At 39.4% G+C, this 20,972-nt stretch overlaps 1 long non-coding RNA gene across 1 annotated transcript; it reads left to right on the plus strand.

Moving 5' to 3' along the window:
- Nucleotides 1-16,332: 16,332 nt before the first annotated feature.
- LOC131489946 (uncharacterized) lies at nucleotides 16,333-19,282 on the plus strand. The gene is made up of 3 exons (XR_009250839.1): nucleotides 16,333-16,463; nucleotides 17,177-18,044; nucleotides 18,618-19,282. It is a non-coding gene; the product is annotated as an uncharacterized LOC131489946 (long non-coding RNA).
- Nucleotides 19,283-20,972: the final 1,690 nt, after the last annotated feature.

Genomic DNA, 20,972 nt, shown 5'->3' on the forward strand with positions numbered 1-20,972 from the left:
GACATTAATTGACTTTATGGTTGTGGGTTCATTTCAGTTTCATTGATCTATGTGTCTATCTTTGTGCTAGTACCATACTGTTTTGATTACTATAGCTTTGTAATATACCTTGAAGTCCAGAACTGTGATGCCTCCAGCTTTGCTTTTCTTTTTCAAGGATGCTTTGGCTATTTAGGGTTTTTGTGGTTCCATACAAATTTAGTGTTATTTGTTCTAGCTCTGTGAAAAATGCTGCTGGCATTTTGATAGGAGTTACATTAAATGTGTAGATTGCTTTGGATAGTACAGACATTTTAACAATATTTATTCTTCTAATCCATGGGCATGGAATGTCTAAAGGAGTTCATGACCACTAAACCATCCCTACAAGAAATATTAAAGGGGCCTCTTAGAGTGGAAAGGAGAAACTGAAAGTGACAGAGACAAGAAAGGATCAGAGAAAATCTCCAAAAACGGTGACGAAACAAGTAACAAAATGGCAATAAATACATATTAATTATTACTCCAAATTACTCTATTAATAATTACTCCAAATGTAAATGGACTAAATGCTCCGGTCAAAAGACATAAGGTGTCAGAATGAATAAAAAATCAAGACCCATCTACATTCTGCCTACAAGAGGCTCATTTTAGACCTAAAGACACCTGAAGATTGAAAGTGTGGGGACAGAGTAATATTTATCAGGTAAATGGATGTCGAAAAAAGTTGGAATAGCAATATACATATCAGACAAGCTAGATTTTAAAACAAAAACTGTAAGAGATAAAGAAGGGCACTATATCATAATAAAGGGGACAATCCAACAAGAAGATCTAACAATTGGAAATATTTATGCACCCAAAATGAAAGCACCCAAATATATAAAACAATTAATAACAGACATAAAGGAACTAATTGGTAATAATACAATAATAGTAGAGGACTTTAACATCCCACTGACATCAATGGACAGATTATCTAATAGAAAATCAACAAAGAAACAATGGCTTTGAATGACATACTGGACCAGATGGACTTAACAGCCATATACAGAACATTCCATCCTAAAACAACAGAATACGCATTCTTTTCAAGTGCACGTGGGACATTCTCTAGAATAGACCAATACTAGGTCACAAATCAGGCCTCAACAAATACAGAAAGATTGAAATCGTACCATGCATCTTTTCTGAACACAACATTATGAAACTTGAAGTCAACCACAAGAAAATTTGGAAAGATCACAAATACATGAAGGTTGAAAAACATGCTACTAAACAACAAATAGGTCAACCAGGAAATCAAAGAAGACATTTTAAAAATACATGGAAACAAATGAAAATGAAAACACAATGGTCCAAAACCTTTGGGATGCAGCAAAAGGAGTCTTAAGAGAGAAGTATAGAGCAATACAGACCCACCTTAAGAAGCGAGAAAATTTCAATAAAAAGCCTAAGCTTACACCTAACGGAACTAGATGAGGAACAACAAATTAAGCCTAAATCCAGCAGGAGGGAGGAAATAATGAATATTAAAGCAAAAATAAATGATATATAAACTAAAAAATAAAATAAAATAAAACAAAACAAAGCAAAAACCCCAGTAGAACAGATCAATAAAACCAGGAGCTGGTGCTTTGAAAAAGTTAATAGAATTGATAAACTTCTAGCCAGACTTATTAAAAATAAAAGAGAAAGGATGCACACAAAATCACAAATGAGAAAGGAGAAATAACAATCAACACCACAGAAATACAATTACAAGAGAACATTATGAAAAACTATATGCCAACAAATTGGACAATCTGAAAGAAATGAATAAATCCCCAAAACTATAAACTACCAAAACTGAAACAGGAAGAAATAGAAAACTTGAACAGATCAATAACCAGAAAAAAAATTGAATCACAATTCAAAAAACTCCTAACAGACAAGAGTCCAGGGCCAGATGGCTTCAAAGGTGAATTCTACCAAACATTTAAAGAAGAGTTAATACCTATTGTTCTCAAACTATTCTAGAAAACGGAAAAGGAAGAGAAATTTCCAAACTTATTCCACAAAGCCAACATTACCCTGATACAAAAACTAGATGAAGATTCCACTAAAAAATAGAACTACAGGCCAATCTCCCTGATGAACATGGATGTACAACTCTCAATAAAATACTAACAAACTGAATCCAACAATATATTTTAAAAAATCACTCGCCACAATGAAGTGGGATTTATTCCTGGGTTGCAAGTGTGGTTCAATTATTTTAAATCAGCAACATGATACACAACATTAATAAAAGAAACAATAAGAACGATATGATCATTTCCGGAGATGGAGAAAAAGCATTTAACAAAGTAAAACATCCATTCATGATTAAAAAAAAAAACAAAAACAACACCTCAACAAAGTAGGTTTAGGTTTACAGGGAACATACCTCAACATAAAAAAGTCATAGATGAAAAGCCCACAGCTAATATCATCCTCAGTGGGGACAAACGGAGAGTTTTTCCTCTACAGTCAGGAACAAGACAAGGATGTCCGCTCTCACAACTATTATTTTTTTTTTTTACGTTTATTTATTTTTGAGACACAGAGAGACAAAGCATGAACGGGGGAGGGCCAGAGAGAGAGGGAGACACAGAATCCGAAACAGGCTCCAGGCTCTGAGCTGTCAGCACAGAGCCCGACACGGGGCTCCAACTAACGGACCGCGAGATTAGGACCTGAGCCGAAGTCGGCCGCCCAACCGACTGAGCCACCCAGGCGGCCCTCACAACTGTTATTTAACATAGTACTGGAAGTGCTAGCTACAGCGATCAGACAACAAAAAGAAATAAAAGGCATCCAAATCACCAGGGGAGAAGTAAAATTTCACTAGTTACAGATGACATGATACTGTACGTAGAGAACCCAAAGACTCCACCAGAAAATTGGCCGAACTGATACTTGAATTCAGGAAAGTCACAGCATACCAAATCAACATACAGAACTCTCATCCATGTCTATACTCCAATAATGAAGCAGCAGAAAGAGAAATTACGGAATTGATCCCATTTACGACTGCACCCAAACCAATAAGATACCTAGAACTAAGACTAACCGAGGTGAAAGACCTGTGCTCTGAAAACCGCAAAACAATGGTGAAAGGAATCGAAGATGACACAGAGACATGGAAAGACATTCCATGCTCATGGATTCGAAGAACAGATATTGTTAAAATGCAGCTTATTGTACAGAACATGCCAATAAGTTTGTAAAAAGTATACACTTTTTACAAGGAGATCAAGGAGATATGAAAATTTTCTCATTAGTTAGTGCGGAAGTAAGATCCTCACTCATACGCTGCCAGTTCCAGCATCTGTCTGCCTCCTTCTACTAACTCCATGCTCTGTAACTTACTAGTAGCTGACATTGGCTCTTGGTAGTTTAAGTGCAACACCTGTCCTCTAGGGGTCAGTCTTGTTCCAGAAGAATCATTCAAACTAGGAAATGCGCTACCTCACTTTGTGGGAAAGTAGCCTTAAGATGTATTGGAGGGTGTGTGTGTGTGTGTGTGTGTTTAGTTTTGCAACAAATAAAAAGACTGGTGTGTTTTAGTATGATAGCCTCCTGCCCTACCATTCTCAAAAAAAAAAAAAAAAAGCATTCCCCTAGAGTAAATATGGTGACAGTTAACATTTGATGGGAGAACTCTTTAGAGAAGTCTAAGAAGGATATAAAATTAGGAACTCCTGGTTCTATGCAGGTGTTAAACCAGAAGTACTTTGGAAAAAGCAGGCACACGTAGTTATTCAGGTTATTTTCTGCCAGAAGGGAATGTTGGGACAACTTAGTAAAGAACAAGCATTCATTGAGGGTCAACCGTGTATTGGGACAGTGATAGGTACATTATACGTGCCACCATGTTAATCCTTACAACAGTGCTCCAAAGCTGGCACTAGTCTTTCCTATTTTCACTGGAGAAGCAGAGAGCCAGAGAGGCAAAGTAAGTCTCCAAATTCCCATGGCACTGGAGCCTGGCTTCAATCCCTGGTCCTCTTACCTTCAAAACTTAATTGATTACCACTAAAAGATATTACGTTTTAATTTTAACGAATCTTCTCAGGCATTAACCCAAACGTATTGTTCATTAATATAAATTTCTGGCCATAGCTGAAGTTTGGGGCCACAGGGTTTTTAAGGGCTACTGGTATCCCCCTGAAGGGCAAACAGAGCCATCGGATATGTTATTTAATGACTACCAAAGGAAGTGATGACCAGTTGTTTGAATTCGTGGATGACAAGAATCTAAGAGGAAATATGTTCCTCTTCTGTAGGTAAGATAATACATTCAGAATATATCAAATCCAAAAATATAAAATTTAATAGGGATAGATTTTTGAAAAACCTGGCAGAGATTTGCAAGAGCAATATAGAGGGAGGATTTAAGCATTTGAACATGGGGCAGTATTTATGAAGGTGTGGGTCTGCAATTCCCACATCCTATAGGAGATCGCCCCAGACTAGAAAGGGGTTTACCCATGACTCCCAATGAAGCTATTTGGAGGAAGCTATTTGGAGGAAAAGGGGTAATTTAGAGCAAATATTCTCTATGACTTCCCTCCTACATAGATACCCAGGACAAGTGATGGAATTTGGAACCAACTGAGACCCTGATCAACCAACTGAGACCCACATCAACACAGAGGGCCTATCAATAAAGGCATCCATGATCCTAGAATGCTTATTTCTTAGTTCTTCATGAAGCCAAGATGATGTCAAATTGCCAGTTCACTTAGTTAATCAGCTCCATATACTTTATACAGTGTAGGATCATAATGCTCAGGGAATCTGGTCATAGTATCTAATTCTTCCCAGGTCAATCTACAGATAGCATGTTCTAGTCAAGAAAAGCCCCTTATTGGATCAGCCTAGCCTCTAAAATCCTCATTCCTGAGTTGAGGGCTTTGCCCTCAATGATCTTAATCTCTTTATTCCTTTTTTTTTTTTTTTTTTTTTTTTGAATCCTCAAACTTGGCAGGATTTCCATTCCTTCTCTGAGGCAAAGGTAGTATTGCGGTCAACTAGAAAATTAAGAACAGTAGGGGTTGTTAGCAATGTCTGGAGACATTTTTGACGGTCACAACTTGGGAGGAAGTGGTGCTATTCGATTATGTAGAGGCGACGACTGCTACTAAATCTATGTCGCTCTCAATGTGCAGGACAGTCAACCACAACAAAAATTCATCTGGCAGAAAATGCCATTAATGTTGCGGGTGAAAAAACCGGAGGTAGAACCGGCAACCCTTGATGGAGAACCATTTGAGAAACTACAGAAGCAGCAAAGAAAAACACTAGGGGTCAGTAAGAACTCACGAAATGTCCCTTCCTAAGTAACCTTCGGCCTGTTAACAAGAGTTTCAAACTGATTCCAAAACATTTTTGTATGTATTATGGGAAGTAAGTAAATATATTGATGTTTCCGGGAAGCAGGTCTCTCACTGTGGGAGAGCGATTTGCAAATAAAACATGGAGCAGGGTGAAGACAAACCCTGCAGGGCTGGATTTGACACGTGGCTACCAGTGTAAATACACGTCATGATGTGACATGATACGATACGCTATTAATTATATTTGTTATTACATTTGTTACATATCATATCACTTCATGGTACTTTTCTCTCTCTGCCTACCGAAATGTCTTAGAAATGAAGATACCCATAAAGCAAGGAGCACTTTTGGCACCCAAATCTTGTTTTCTAAATACCATTCTTTAATAAAAGGAACTAGAGCTTCTCAAAGAATTGGCTGATTTGGGAAATTAGACAGGGAAAGTACAGAGTGGTCCTGGGATATCTTGTAGGACCAAGGGGTAAGGAAGTGCTTCAAACATGGTGAAAACATGTCGCAATAACTTGGGATCTGCCTTGAGGGGGCTTCAGGTGGCCAGATTTAGGGCAGTTTGTGCCTGATAAAGAAGAACAAGCTAATGTATATAATATCTAAACTAATTTAAATGTGGTACAAATTAATGAAAGAGAGACAATATTATCATAAGGAAAGTAACTCCTTTTAAAAAATATTTGTTGGTGTGCCTGGGTGGCTCAGTCAGTTAAACATCTGACTTTGGCTCAGATCATGATCTCATGGTTCATGGGTTCGAGTCCTGCATCCATTGGGTGAGCTCTAGCCCTGCTTCAGGTAAACACAAGCCCTGCTTGGAGTAAGCCCCACTTCTCTCTCTCTCTCTCTCTTTCTCTTTATGCCACCTTGCTCATTTGTGCTCTCGAAAAAAAAATTTTTTTTGTAGAATAGTCATAGGGGTATAGGGAGGGCTCTTTTCTAGAAAAGTATATATATTTCAATCAGGAAAAATGAGATATTGTACAAGTTATAGTCCATAGCTTTCATGGTCCTTTGTTTAGAAACATTTCCTAAATAGAACACTTGTTAAATTATATTTCTCAAATATTATTCTCCATATGGAAGTATATGGTTTTCTGCTCTGAAATTTTAATTACTCCCATAAAATTATTTACAAGTGTTTACTCCTGATCCTTTGGCCTAGATGTCTTGGTCTAAGATAGAGCCAGGTGAAGCTTATTTTAAGTGTTCAACTTAATGATTTATTCATCATTTTGACAGATTTTCTCCCTTCATTCCTTGTTCTCAATTTTTCAATGTCAAGATCAAGGAGATTCATTCATAAGACATTTCATTTCAAATTCTATCTTTAATCTCATGCCAAATTTTTCTTAAAACAGCAGTACCTATCTGCTAGAACAGAGTTGCACAGGGAACAGCCCTCAAGCATTCTAGAAGGAGAGCTGTGTGAGGGAGCTGAGGTTTTCTTGTGCAATGGAGTCTCCTTGTTGCTATGTTGAAGGTGGAAGGAGAAATCTTTGGGCGGCGCTCAAGCTACAGGTGGTGGCTGGCTTATTGACTCAACTTCATGAATATTCTCAATTCATGTATAGATCTAAGTATAGCTTTCCAAGGTGAAGCATAGAAGATATAAATTTTGATGAAGAGAAATGAAATATTTTCATCAAGTATGAAGTAAGGAATTCCTCTGAACCCATTGTTTGTGCTCCATGGTCACTTTTGCCTGTCTGTGTATATTCCACATACATTCCAGACTCTTTTGAAAGAGACCTTCTTTATTTGATGTAAAGGCATTTTTCTTTAATCTATCTTATCTACCAGGAACCATTGTTGGTTTTTTCAAAGCACTTATTTTCAAAAACAGATGCTTGTTAAAAGTAATTCCAAATAATATTTAGGTTTCTGATTTTAAAAAACTAGTAATTGATTTATGGATGTATTCTTTTTTCTTTTACACAGATATTTTCTCCTCTTAATGGGTACATGATTTTCTGTTTTATTTTGACTTGTCCTCATGAGGCAGCTGGGATTCACATAATTCTATTTACAATTGCCATCTTTGGATGTTAAGAAATTTAGTGTACCCATGGGTGGTAGTTTCTGTATATGATTCTTGGTGTGTCCTACATGCAACATGCTTATCTCTTTATATCTCTTTCCAGGAAATAGAAATTGCGATCTAATTTTTAAAACAAATTTAAGTTTATTTATTCTTGAGAGAGATAGCGACAGCCAAGTGGGGGAGGGGCAGAGAGAGAAGGAGACAGAGATTCTCAAGCAGACTCTGCCCTGTCAGCACGGATCCCGATGGGGGGATTGAACTCACAAAACTGTGAGATCATGACCCGAGTGGAAACCAAGAGCCAAACGCTTAACTGACTGAGCCATCCACGCTCCCCGCGATCTGATTTTGACTGCATTGTTTCCTTCTATCAAATGGATGTTATCCTGTTTAAAATAAAATATATTAATCAAAGGTGTCAAACTACTTCTATATTCAGTAATGATTTTATGATTAAAGTTAAGCTCTCGCACATGATAGTGGAAAGAAAAACGTCTTATTCTCATATTATGTTTGACATCAATTAGTATCAGTTTGGGGAGAGAGTTAAGTCTATAAGGGAATTAGTAATACTCTAGTAAACCCAGAAAAAATTTACTTCCCCAAAAGAAAAACAGAAAGAAACATGCTGACAGAATAAAAATGGAAGAGCAGAAAGTGGCAAAGAATGTCATGAGACGAAGAGTATGGAAATTGTGTGTGAGGGTTGCAGTGACGTAGTTTGGAGGGAGAAGGCAGAGGAATTTGAGGTATAAAATAATGAGGGTACAGAAAAGACACAATTACAGCCCCCCATTATCCAATCAATATCGAAATGCAAGTCTAGTGAAAAAAGTCAAAATGGTTTGAATTTGAAGAGAAAAAATCATCAGTGAACCAGGACACCTGGTCAGATAAGTGATGATATAAGCCAATGTAGAATTTAGAAAGTATAAGCAATGGAACCATTTGTGGACAAATCCACGCATTCAGCAAATTCATTTATGAGAGAGATACTAAAATGATTTAGATATCTCTTCTTTTTATCACACTTTTTCATGAGCAGAACCAAAGTCACCATATTTAAAAAAATGGCCAATTAAGCTTCTTGATTCCATTTGTTGGGAGAGGAAGGGTTGGCATTCCATAACCAGAGGGCTCCCTCAGCAGAACTGGCTGCTACACCCTCCAGAAGCATATCCCTGGCAAGAAAAGGCTTCAGGAGGGGGAACTGATTGTCTTGTTTCCATTAGAGATACAATGGCTTAATATTCAGCCTCTGTACATTCTGTTTGAACTAAAGGTTAGGCTCCTAGAATGTTAGAACGTTATGTTCATAGAAAACAGTTCACAAAACTGTGTGAGTCCCTCTTTCCACTAATTACATTTTTTCTTTTCTTTTTCCTTTTCTTTTTTCTCGTCTTTTTTTTTCTTCTTTCTTTTCTCTTCTCTTTTCTTTCTTTCCCCTGCATAACTGATTAGGGGCAAGGATATGAAAGTTGAAAAGGAAGAAAACCCCGCAGCATTAAAATGGAAAAAACCCATAGTTAAAATGTCCCAACATACTGTATGCTTTGCTCTCCACCTTTTATTTTTTACTTCCTTGGCTTCTCCGGCATTAATTGTCTTCTTGTACCTCTTTGGCTGCCTCCAACAGCACTTCATATGGAAACTATGAGGACTCAAAGGTCAGCTGAGACAATGGAAGCTATTTACAACAAACTCTGGGAATGTGTTATTAGCGTGAACCAACCCACATGGGTTGTGCAAAGTGACGCACTGGAAAACACTCTACGCAACAGTAAACTTTTAATAGCGCAGCATCACCAATATTTCCTCAGTGGTTATATGTTGCAGAATTTTATTCAGTCCTGTGAAAATATAATTGCTATATCCAACCTAAAGCAATTAAAATCTAAATTGTGAGGTAGTGGAGATTGGGAAACAATCTCATTACAATGAATCCGCATCACTGGAATGACTCACCTGATTCAAAGTTACCCATCAAATGAGTTAAGGGAAGTGGTTAATATTAGATTTATTATATCAGCAAGTTTAAAGGTAAATGGCAAAATGAAAAAAATAATGTTCTGTCATAAACAAAGGGATTGAACTAGTTGTGAGTTGGAATGTGTCCTCAACTCACTTAAAAAGAGAGATACAATTCGAATTTTAAAAATCTGAGAAAAGTGCTCAAAACTGTTTCTCTGAATCATTCCCACCAGACAAAACTAGAAATTCAGAATGACTGCAAAATGACACCACTAGGGTAAGTAAGGAATTGGCATTAGATAATCAAGCCTGCAGACAACATGGAGAAGGAGTAAGCAGAGAGAGAAGTAGGAAGAGACACAACAAAAGAAAGCATGACCCAAGGAACATTCTTTGGGGCCCTTGTGCAGGGCCCCAGATAGCTGTGCATTTTGGCAGCCTGTAATTTTTTTTTTATTATTTACAATAGAATTATTTATTTATTTATTTATTTATTTATTTTTTAATTTAAATCCAGGTTGGTTATCATATAGTGTAATAATGATTTCAGGAGTAATTTAGTGATTCATCACTTACATATAATACCCAGTGTTCATCCCAAGTGCCCTCCTTAATGCCCATCGTCCATTTAGCCCATCCCCCCACCCAACATCCCGCCAGCAATCCTCAGTTTGTTCTCTGGATTTATGGTTTGCCTTCCTCTCTGTTTTAGTCTTATTTTTCCATCCCTTCCCCTATGTTCACCTGTTTTGGTTCTTAAATTCCACATATGAGTAAAATCATATGATACTTGTCTTTCTCTAACTGACTTATTATTGCTTAGCATAATATATTCTAGTGCCATCCACACTGTTGCAAATGGCAAGATTTCATTCTTTTTGATTGCCTAGTAGTATTCCATGCTGTATAGTATATTTTCTACATATACCACATCTTCTTAATCCACTTATTAGTCAATGGACGTTTGGGCTCTTTGCATAATTTGGCTGTTGTTGATAGTGCTGGTATAAACATTGGGGTGTGTGTGCCCCTTCAAATCAGCACTTCTGTATCCTTTGGATAAATACCTACTAGTGCAATTGCTGGGTCATAGGGTAGTTCTGTTTTTAATTTTTTGAGGAACCTCCAAACTGTTTTCTGGAGTGGCTGCACCAGTTTGCATTCCCACCAGCAGTGCAAAAGTGTTCCCATTTCTCTGCATTCTCCTCAACATCTGTTGTTGTTCAACACCTGAGTTGTTCATTTTAGCCATTCTGACAGGTGTGAGGTGGTATCTCATTGTGGTTTTGATTTTTATTTCCCTGATGAGGAGTGATGTTGAGCATCTTTTCATGTGTCTGTTAGCCATCTGGATGTCTTCTTTGGAAAAGTGTCTGTTCGTGTCTTTTGCCCACTTCTTGACTGGATTATTTGTTTATTAGGTGTTGAGTTTAAAGTTAACAGCTTATCAAGCCCTTCCTTTAGACTCTCCCAGCAGCCTAGTGAAGGAGGCCAACTTGGAATGTGCATTCTGCACAGGAAGGAGACTGAACTCTGAGAAGCGGATGCCTTCCCCCCAAGCCCGTCAGCTTCTAGGTGCACAGAAACAGGATTTCAACTGAGATCTCCCGACACCAAATCCAGGGCTCTTTCCATTCCATTCTGGAGAGGGACTTGCGACAATGAGCCCCTAAAGGCCAGAAGAAAGAAGAGCGTGATGAAGAGGAAGTGAGACATAAGAACTGCAGTTACACACAGAAAAAAAGAATGCACATAAAATAAAGCACACTTGCCCATGAAATGATTTCAAGTATGAAACTTCTTTGGAAGCTTGCAAATCTTCCATAAATGTTATTTCTAAACTGTGCCCATTCCTGCATGAAGGAAAGGAGGAATAGACTCCTTTTTTTTTTTTCCTTTCTGCTTCATTTTGTGTCACAGAGGCCCCGGTTCTGAGTCCCACAACACAAAGCAGTAAATAGGGCAGGGTTTATCATGGTCAAGGGCTGAGGTCTTGTATCAAACTCTCTGGGTCTGAAAATCCAGTCTGTCACTTTTCACTTGTGTGTTAAATTACTAAGCCTAAGCCTCAGTTTCCCATCTGTAAAATGCAGAAAATATGGCTCAGTCGTTTAAGTGTCCGACTTCGACTTGATCTCACGGTTTGTGAATTGGAGCCCTGTATCGGGCTCTCTGCTGTCAGCACAGAGCCTGCTTCGGATCCTCTGTCCCCCTCTGTCTCTGTCTCTGTCTCTCTCTCAAAAATAAATAAACGTGTAAAAACATTTTAAGTGGAGAAAATAATAATTCCTTCCTCTAAGAGTTTCGCTCTGTGCCGGGTACGTACCCATGCCCAGCGAAGGTTAGCTCCTCACTGATACCATAGCTCAGCTCTGCAGATGAGGGAAACAAGTTTTGAAGAACTACCTTGGTAACATAATCACACTGAACAACATTGTTTCTTTGAAAAAAGGCATTCTGAGTTTTAGCAACCTATAAACGAGGTTCTGAGTAAGTTGAAGGCTATCAAAGAAAAGAAATGGTGTTGATCATAATTTTTTAGTAAGTACAACTATTGGTGGGGCACCCGGGTGGCTTAGTCGGTTAAGCGACAGACTTCGGCTCAGGTCATGATCTCACGACATGTGAATTCAAGCCCCACATCGGGCTCTGTGCTGACAGCTCAGAACCTGGAGCCTGCTTCGGATTCTGTGTCTCTCTCTCTCTGCCCCTCCCCTCTGTGCGCTCTCTCTCTCTCTCTCTCTCTCTCTCTCTCAAAAATGAATAAACTTAAAAAAAATAAGTACAATTAACAGCATGCTGTAATTCGTTTAATCAGTGTAAGCCAAACCAAGGAAGAATGGGTTGGGTATTCTACATGAGATAGCTGAAAGAAAAACATTGCTAAGAAGTATGGTTTATCTGTTTCAGTTGCAACTATGTTAAATGCTTTCTTCCAGTTCGTACAATCCAGCTAATTTAAAGAATCAGTTATTTGAGCATAAATTCATTATCCCTTCCTTAAGCGGTGGAGAGTCTGCCAAAGAAGGGAATCATCTTAGTTTCCTAAAACTAAGGGGAGGAAAGGCCAGTCGACCTTGAAGATTTCAGGATTTTCCACTTTGCATGTTTGGCTGGTAAATGTTCACTCTGAACCACCCTCAGTGACCTCTAGCACGACCTTATCGATGATCTTGGAGGCCACAGGGCCTCCTCCTGCAATTATGCCAGACAAGTTAGCCCCTGAGGGGGTCAAAGACATCAGTCATTCCCAAAGCCGCCCATGTGCAAGTTACACCCTCGTGACACCCGTCAAGTCTGAGCTGGGGCAGAGGCAGACCACAGCAGTCTCTTTCACGGTCACTGAAACTATTAAGTGTTTCTGTTTCTCCTAAGCAATTTCCGTGGTAACCTATGGGAAAGAATGCAGGAAGCAAAATGTGAAAAATTGTGTTTAGACAAAAACTGTACCCAAATGTGAAGCATTCTAAGGGCTGGATGTGAGGCTATGAATAGGCAAGGCTACTTTCCCTAGCCATTTTGGAAAGCAGGTTCTATAAGAACAAGAGGGAGAAGTGCAGCCGTGTGCACGAGCTGCAACTGAAAGCCCTGGAACCTATGCCTAGACACACCGTCCAAGACTCACTTGGGGGGCAAAAAAAAACAACTAAATCATCATAGGGAATTCCTACTTTCTTCCTTTTGTGATCACTCTATAACGAGCACAACATGTATTATAATTGCACACTTTCTGTAAGTGCCTACCGTTTTCCCTCGTCCACATTCAGAGACATCTTTGGAAGCCGAGATCTTCCAGTGTTGACAACATCAATTCGAATTCTAGACTGACCGACTTACGTTTCTACCTCAACTCAAACCAACATTCCCATTAGTCAGGCATCCATAGAGACTGAATTTAAATCACAGCAACATCGGTAAAGGATTAGAATCAAATAATCTGAAATTTGAAAAAGACCGTCAAGGAGCGCTTCCCACAGCATTAGTGACACCAATCAGCACCCACCGGAGAAGCCCTTGTGTTGGTGGTCCGCCTCTTTAGAAAACAGCCAGGCTCCATGGTGGCACAGCTCAGCCCTCAAGAAAGGCCCTTCCCATTTGGACCATAAACCTTCTTCCTTGTAATTCCCACCTATTGGTTTTGGTTTTCCCTCGGGAGCCGCACATTATCCATTCCTTCTTCCAGAGAGGCAGGAGATATTGTGACACAATGAACACACTCCCGAACAAAGTGCCCCTTTATTCATTCATTCTTAACAGAGCACCTTCTCTGGCTTATCCTCATTCCAGTTGTCCTTACTAGGAGAAGGCTTAAGTGTTCCATGACTCATCTAGACTATGTTGGGGATGGAGTCTATCAGGAAGTAGGCAGACCAGACACTAAACAATGCAATTTCAAGCAGAAAAAAAAATTTTGTTCTGCAACTTACACCCATTTGAGAAACCAGGGCTGACTGTCCATATCCATGAAGATGCATTAATGTTAGGTACCATAACAGGAAAAAATTGTTTGACTATAAAGACCAACTAATTCCACCCGCATTCCCTCTTCAAGATCATTTTATCCAACTGCCATTGTGCCTCCGAATCTGCTTCCATCTCAGAGCTCTTAACATTATTCTAAAATGTTCCGATGTTACAACCCAGGTCAAGGATACTGAAGTACGCCACAAAGCATTGTCAATGTCATTGTGCACCTTATATTAGATGGATGCCATTTCACTGACCTTTCATAAGATTATCAAATTGAAGAGCTCAGAGGAACCATAGGAATAATTTACTGGACTGTCTTCATGGTGTGAATGAATCAAGGTTTGGAGAGGTTAAATGACCATCTCACAGCTCGATAGTGAGTTTGTGGCAAAACTATAGTCAGATTCCAATGTTGCCACCTATAAATTCAACGTTGGTTTTATTTTCAATCCATGAGTTAATCTGCATTCTGGCTTCTACTAAGTTATTTTTGAAATCCAAAATTTCATGTTTCAATTTATATAATTGTTCAATGCAGTCTAAATATTCCTATTAAGTGAGCATAGAAAAAGAAGAGATGTGGTAAATAAATCATGATTTTAATCCATTTAGACCATACATGGTAGAAATCATATGTAAATAGAGGCAGAACTATACAAAATTCAAGTATGCAGAACTAGGACCAACTAAAAAACAATATACATTTGTCATATTTGAGGCATATTTTGAAGTAAAATGAACAAATTATTATAGGATGTTATGTCAATGACAAAGGACATTTATCTTTCTTTTCAGCCTCTGAGGGTGTACTTTATGCCATAACTACATAATTAGGATAATCTGACAGAAGAATTAATGCCATCAGTAATTAGTGTCAGATATCTTGGGTTCCAAGATACCAATTCCTTTTTTATTACCGATATCAAAATTTCATTAGTGTTGTCGCTTTTAATCATAAACTATGTAAAATGTATTCTTTTTATGCTTCAACCAGGCTCATCTGAAGCGTGACTGAACATGTCACAAATTAACATTTGAAAATTAGAAGCCTAAACCCTTGTGTATGAAATAAACTCATATATAAAATATATTGTATGTTCTCCATATAGCAATATCTAGCTCAATATATACATTATCTCTTGTTTATTTTCCTACAGTTTTGATAATACAAACAATGCTAGAACAAATTAAATGAAGGAAGGAAGGAAAGGCTTCTCTACCTTCCTTCTGCAAACATGCTTTGTTTTAACTCAGAGGCATGGATGGGCTCCTTCTGCCAATAGTCCACTTGCCATGTGGACTTGACTGGACATGTTGATTTCTGACAGAAGTGTTTGAATGTGTAAATGGACCCCTGTTTCTTGTTCACACTAGGGTGAAATTAGAAAACACTTGAAAACAGGGGCCATATCATCCCCACTTAAGTATCAGCTGAGGTTAGACGAGAGGGTCTTGGGTTTGCATTGGACATGCAATTTCAGAAAAACAAACAAACAAAAAGATTCAAAGACTACTCGTTCCACCATTTGGATAAATTGAATTTTTTGCCTTTCACTGACTCTGACGATGAGACCATGGTCAGAGAGCGGGTGCCACAGCATGTCACAATCACCCTATGGGTGTGAGGGACAATGGCGCAGTCCATGCCCTGGTCAGAGCTTGCCCTGTCTCCTCCACAAGATGGTCCCGAGCACACATTCATACAGACATACTAATTTTAGTATAGTTGGCATCAGAAAAAAAATGTGTTTGCTATATTTTGTAATAAATAAGAATTCTGGGCAATGAAGTTGGGTCTTAGTAGCCCACCATAGGTAACAGTGGTCTAGAAGATCACATCTTCTAGAAAGTTATAGACCCCCTTACATAAATGAAGGAATGTATTACATTGTTTCTGTAGAAATTACCAATAAGAAAAAGGCATTTAACAATAAATCTCATAAAGATAAGCCATCTTCAGTTACCTTCTCAAAAAATAGTACATTTACATATTTTGAGCACTGACTATGGTCCAGGCACTTCTGTCTGGGTAGCTTTTGGATTCCATTATGAAATCAGTCTGACATTAATCTCCCCTCTGTACTTATTGTTCAAGGAAGGAAATAACCTTTCTTCTTGAAGACTGTCTCTTTCTCAACTTTTTTGACAGTGTCCATTTCATCATCTCGTTTGTCCAAACCTCAATGTGATCATTTTAAAACAGCATGTGCAGGAGTTTCACTATCTAGATCTATATTCTAGACTGAAAGGGCATGTGAAATAAATACCCTGTTTTATTGCCTTAAACTTTTAGCCCTCCTCCTCGTGGACTAAACATGAACTGCCATTAAAAAAAAAAAATGAAAAGAGAAGTAAGAACTATGCATACCTTTGTGTTTAAGGAATTTGCAGTTCTTGTTAATTCATTCAAGCATCTACAGTGGGAAACAAAGAATTATTTACAAAGGCTGTTCAAATGCTGCTCCAACAGACCAGATGGTGATATAGGAAATCAATTTCTTGCTATAAACGTTAAGCTGTTTACATTTTTATGAACTTTCTTTTCTTCATCACCTCTTTCTTTTATCTGTTTCTTAGTCTTGTTCCTCATGGGGGAAAAAAGGTATTATTTCAAAGAAGAAAGGTGAGTTTGGAAAACAAAACCTTTCATGTACTCTGAAACAGGAGTGAATGTTACTGTGTTAGAGATGTGTTGTAGGCACTTACGTGTGTGTGTGTGTGTGTGTGTGTGTGTGTGTGTACCTTTATAATCCCTGTGATAGAATGCAAGATGAAGATTTTTTTAAAAGTTTTAGGAAGGTGCTTAAAAATCATTTCGGCCTTATTCATTTTTGTTGTCACTTAACTGTGTTCATCCCTACATTCCCAGTTGTGAAACATAGTAGGAATCCCATAAGTATTTGCTGAGTGAAGAATGAAATGATTGTGTGAATTAATGAAGGGATCTTAACATCATTTGTGGGCAGTTAATATCATTGGTTACTCACCAAGCATGCAAAGATGATGATTAAATTAATACAATAGATAATTATTGTCAAATTATTTTCACAAACTGTATCTGATTTGATGATCACAGTATTCCTTGGAGATTCCAGTAGCTTGTATCATTTTCCCCACAAAAGTAAGTTTCTTACTGTCCTACTGACTAACCCAAGGTGTAATTGTAGTTTCCTAAGACCTTTATCAGAAGACAGCTGAAATAAAACATTGGAATGCTCTTCATATATTTAAAAGGTTAGTAGAAATGTGATAAAGAGGCAGTTGATATAGGACAAATATTTCAACTTTCTTAAAATACACACGGAAGAGGATATAATTTTTGTGCATGTCTTTAAGACAGGAAAATGAGCCAGTAAAGGGCCAATGGTAATGGAGAGGTAGACTTTAGCTGAAGGCAAGGAAGAACTTTCTACAATGTGGAATTTTCTGAATGTTCGTTAAAAAGTTACCTCACACTATTAAGCTCTGCCTTGTTGGAGGACTTCAAAGAAAAGAGCCACCTCTTGCCTGCTGGCTTCCAGATGGAAGCGTAGAGTGGAGAGTGGGGGCTGAATGACTCCTGGTTCTGAGCTTGCCTGTCAGTGTCCGACATCATAGGACATAATATTGCATAACTCATGGACTCTGCATGAATGGCGCCCCCTGGTGTAGCTTCAGTGCCCAGCATCCTCCGACTCCTCAAAAGAAAGCACCATTGTTGAACCTGGAACTCTTGAGCGTCCGCCTCTGTCTTTGAATGTTGTAAGAGAGAATCATTAAGAGGATGAAAATATGAGGGATTTTCCTCCATTCTGTATGTGAAGCAGCAAGAAAAAAAATGTGAATTCTTTAGTTCTCTGCTAACTCAGGCTGCTTGGCAGAAGAGGCAATAAATTATTTCTGCTCCAGACTCTGCCTGACTTGCGCCCTCAGCACAGTGGGCCAGGCCGTCTCCGGTTGCAAAACCTGAAGCAAGAACAAGGGTAGATGAAGCCGCCGGCGAGCAGGCTATCCCTCATGTTGAAGGAGGGGTGACAGGAAGAGGTGACTCTGCACATACTCATCCCATGACAACTTGTGAAGAGCCCTCAGCATCCTCAGGCACGACTATTTCTCCCTGTCCACAAACAAGTATTGACTGAACATCTATGGTGGGTAAGACAGTTGGGACCTAGTCTTCCAATGCACAGAAACAGAACAAAATTGAACACGAGAGCTTTTACAGGTAATTTTTCTTGAGTTGAAATGTCATTAAATTCAGAATTTGACTCCAGCTTTTCAAATCCATTTCCACTTGAAATCCTGACTGGGGAGAAGCTTTGTTAATCATTTGAGGTAAGCATTCCCTCTGTAATAAGCAGAGAGATGATTAAGGCATGTTGACTGAGGCCTACTAAGAAATGTTTCTTCCAGTCACCCCAAACTATTGGTTGAATTAAGGCACTCATGATCGCTCTGAAAATTTCATGGCATAGATTATAAATCCTTGAAAATATTCTTTATGTGAACCTCAACAGGAAGGGCCTGTTGGGTGGGTGGGGGTGGAGGTGGGGACTCTCGGTTCTGTAATGGCTAAGGCTTACCTGGCTCAGTGTGCCTGTTTGGCCTCAGATGCGTTCCCTTACCCCTGGCCCCTCAGAACAGAGCTGTGGAAAACCTTACCTTCTGAACCCTTTTTGAAAGAGCCAGTTTGATAGATAACCTGAAATGAAGGTGGACATTCTCCTATGTTTACAGAGTGGGGCAGCTATGAAATCTCCTGACAAGTGCTTGATATCCTCCCATGATTTTCTTCTAGACATGGCTGAACGTGCCTTTGTGACATAACCTCTTCCATCTGCCATGCATCATGGCCTCCGGCCCCAAAGAGCACTGCAGCCAGGATGGAGAGGAGACTCAAGGGAGAAAAGAAGACGATCTCATGGTGAGGTCATAGCTCATCTTGTTAAAGACATCAAAGCAGAAGGGGGGGCCCGGGTGGCTCAGTCGGTTAAGTGTCCAACTCTCGATTTCAGCTCAGGTCATGATCTCACAGTTCGTGAGTTCGAGCCCTGCATCGGGTTCTGCACTGGCGGCACGGAGCCTGCTGGAATTCTCTCTCTGTGTGTGTCCGTCCCCTGCTCTCTCTCACACACTCTCTCTCTCTCTCAAGATAAATAAATAAACCTTAAAAAAAAAAAGACATCAAAGCAGAACCGATCATTCCTTCACTGAGTTCTGGAATACAAGTGCACACACAACAAAAATGCACATGCAACCAGCACTATTTAGCAGTTTATTTCACGTTAGGCAAAGAGTTACTTCTATCTCATGAAATCAAAATGCTCTAAGAGGGGCTTTATGGAAGCAAAAAGAACACAGATTTGGAACAAAATGCCTTTCCATCTCTGCCACAATCTAGCCTCATGACCCTAGGAGAGTTACTTCAGTTCTCCTGGTCTCTCCTTTCTCTCTGGCAGTGGCTAAGCGACCGCTTTCTCGCAGGATTCTTGTGAGGATTAAATTATGTAATAGCTGTAATGTAGCCAGGACTGTGCCTGCAGATAGTGGGTGGTCAGATAGGTCAGTGACTATTGTCATTATTGTTGTTGCCCTTAGTTTAGTGTAGTTCATTTGGTTAGGGTAATGACAAACAGGACAAGGTTATAGCTTTGATCCCAGTAGACACATGACCTCACTGAGTCTTTCAAAAGTGCACAAAAGGGACTGACTGAGTGAGAGGGTAAGGACACACGACCAAAAACCCATTTGCCTCACTGGAAAAACATCTCAAAGTACATACCTCCCACAGTGGGATTTCAGCTCAGGTCCTGATCCCAGGGTCATGGGATCAAGCCCCACGTTGGGCTCTGTGGTGAGTGTGGAGCCTGCTTAGGATTCTGTCTCTTTCTCATTCTCTCTCTCTCTCTCTCTCTCTCTCTCTCTCTTTGACCCTCTCCCCTGCTCATGTGCTCTCTCTAAAATAAAAAATAATAATAAAATTTGTTTTTTCAGTCCTCAAATATTTGAGAAAGACGGAGCTCCCTGCTCTAGGCTGTCGGGCTGGAAGACCTTACTTTGACTTGACGCTTTCATGTGGCCACTCACAACCACAACAGGGCTTCAAAGCTCTGAAGCTCTCCAAGGGAGTTATGCAAAGTCAAGTAAATGGAGCATTCTTAGATGAAGGACTGTCTGTCATTCCTTCTTCATTCACTAAATTCTCCCTTCCCCTGGGCAATGTCTAGAGAAATGAGGTTAAATAACAATGGGGAGGCTCAGGAGTTTTGCTTCTATTGGTGCTTGGTGGAATCAGATAATGGGACCCCATGTACTGTGTGGGGCTATTCTGAAGAACCACTTGGAGTCTGGGCCCCCTGGGATCAGTGTTGGAACAAGGATGAATGAAGACCCGAGGGTGCAAAATTTTGGGAAGCACTCACTTTACTGTGTTGACCCTCTGCTTGTGTGGCCCTGTCCCTGGCAGTGAGTACGTCCTTAAGAAGGAGCCACCCACTGAGCAAAATTTCAGGAGGCACGGGCACTCAGGGTCATAAAGTCGCAGGGCCTGCACCTAAGAATGAGTGCTTCCTTAAATTTTGCTCCTTTGGGAACCTTGCTTGCCTGTCCTTGCTCCTGGCCCTGCTTGGGACACCAGGTCAGGGTTTTGGATACAGGAGGCTGCAGGTCTGTGTTTCTGGTGGCTGTACTGTTCTATTATTATACTACAGACACCTTAAAGGGTTTCCATTAAGATATCGGAATCAGAGTGAAATTCTCCCGTTGTCTGCTGTTGATGTCAATGGAGTATCTTACCCTTAGGAAAGTCAAAGTGTTTTAGGAAAATGCCTTCTTTTTCCTGCACATTTTAAAGGGGAAAAAACTCAACGTGGTACATTTCCTTAAAAAACATCTGAAAAAGAAAAATATAGTTGCTGAGTTTGAGTAAAGATATAAATATCTTTATATTTTCCACCGAAGTATTTAACTTATACAACATCGTCTTGCCAATATCCGGGGGCCCAGAAGCAATTTTCCCAACCCAGGGGTGTGGTTCCAATAAAACAGCCTTAAGAGTTCCTACACAGAGAGGATCAAGTTTAAACAATTTGGCTAGCTAGGAAGCTGACGTTTCATAGGGACCAGAAATGTTCCGACTTGCTTAAAAGCTACC

The sequence above is a fragment of the Neofelis nebulosa genome, chromosome 11, assembly GCF_028018385.1.
Source record: "Neofelis nebulosa isolate mNeoNeb1 chromosome 11, mNeoNeb1.pri, whole genome shotgun sequence".
In the NCBI taxonomy this organism is placed as follows: Eukaryota; Metazoa; Chordata; class Mammalia; order Carnivora; family Felidae; genus Neofelis; species Neofelis nebulosa.